We start from the raw sequence: 1,082 nt of genomic DNA on the forward strand, positions 1-1,082 counted from the left end.
AGCAGTAAAAAGGCCCAGGATCAGCTTCCCAAAATCCAGCTTGTACTAACAGCTGTTTATTTATAGTCAAGACCCAGTATTGTGGAAGCTACGCTCACCAAACTTCAAGGGCTAGTTGATTTGTCTCCTGATCAGAGCCTCAGAGACAGAAAAGGCTCCAACCACCTTGAACTCTGCACCTAGACTCTGCCGGCTGTGAGTTCTGCCCACAACCAAGTGGTTTCACCTGAGTCCTGCACCCTTGGATGTGGGCCTGATGGTACTTTGCCAGCCAAGCTGTAGTCTTCACCAAATCCAGGGTGAAGCAATGTGAAGCCCCGGAAAGCCTCGCAGCAGGGCAACATGCTGCATCGGAATTAACGCAGGACTTCACATGATAGGCATCACAGCTCCTTGTAACAGACGCCGGACAATGTAAAGTCTTACAAAGCGATGCCATGCAGACAGTGCACCAGGATTTAAAGTACTTTGTTCAGCAGCCCTAACTGGGTCCCTATAGCCGACCCACACTCCATTGATGTCAGCCTGACCTTGAGACTTTGCCCTGGTCTGGTGTGAGCAGAGAACATCAGTTAGTGCTTTGTGTTTTTATGCACTGTTTCTATTTATATCTTTAAAATTGTATTTCTCAGTTCTACTAATTGGATTTTTGTCAGTTTGGTGTTATATCATTTATTAAATGTTACACTATTTTTCTGTGTTAGTGTGATTATCCTTGTGTTCTGTTTTCACTTTATTACTGTTTGAAGTGCTGCATAAATACTTTACAAAAGCTTAACTACGTTGTGCCAAGCTCCCAGAGGGTTCAGCACAAGTTAATTTGGGGGTTGGTTGTGTTTCAGCCCGACAACAAGTGTGGTTGCTACTTAAGTGGGGTTCACCGCCCTCAACCAGTAACCCAATTTTGAACATCCAATAATAATCAGACGCCATCTGCAGTGATCAAGTGAAGAGTGGAGAGGTTGGTTACGCTGCAGACCGTGGACCAGGGTTGGAGACCTATTTCACTCCCTGATCATACCATGCAAACCTAGTAACACCGTGGACCAGGGTTGGAGACCTATTTCACTCCCTGATCATAC

The sequence above is a fragment of the Lissotriton vulgaris genome, chromosome 8 (assembly GCF_964263255.1).
Source record: "Lissotriton vulgaris chromosome 8, aLisVul1.2, whole genome shotgun sequence".
NCBI lineage: Eukaryota > Metazoa > Chordata > Amphibia > Caudata > Salamandridae > Lissotriton > Lissotriton vulgaris.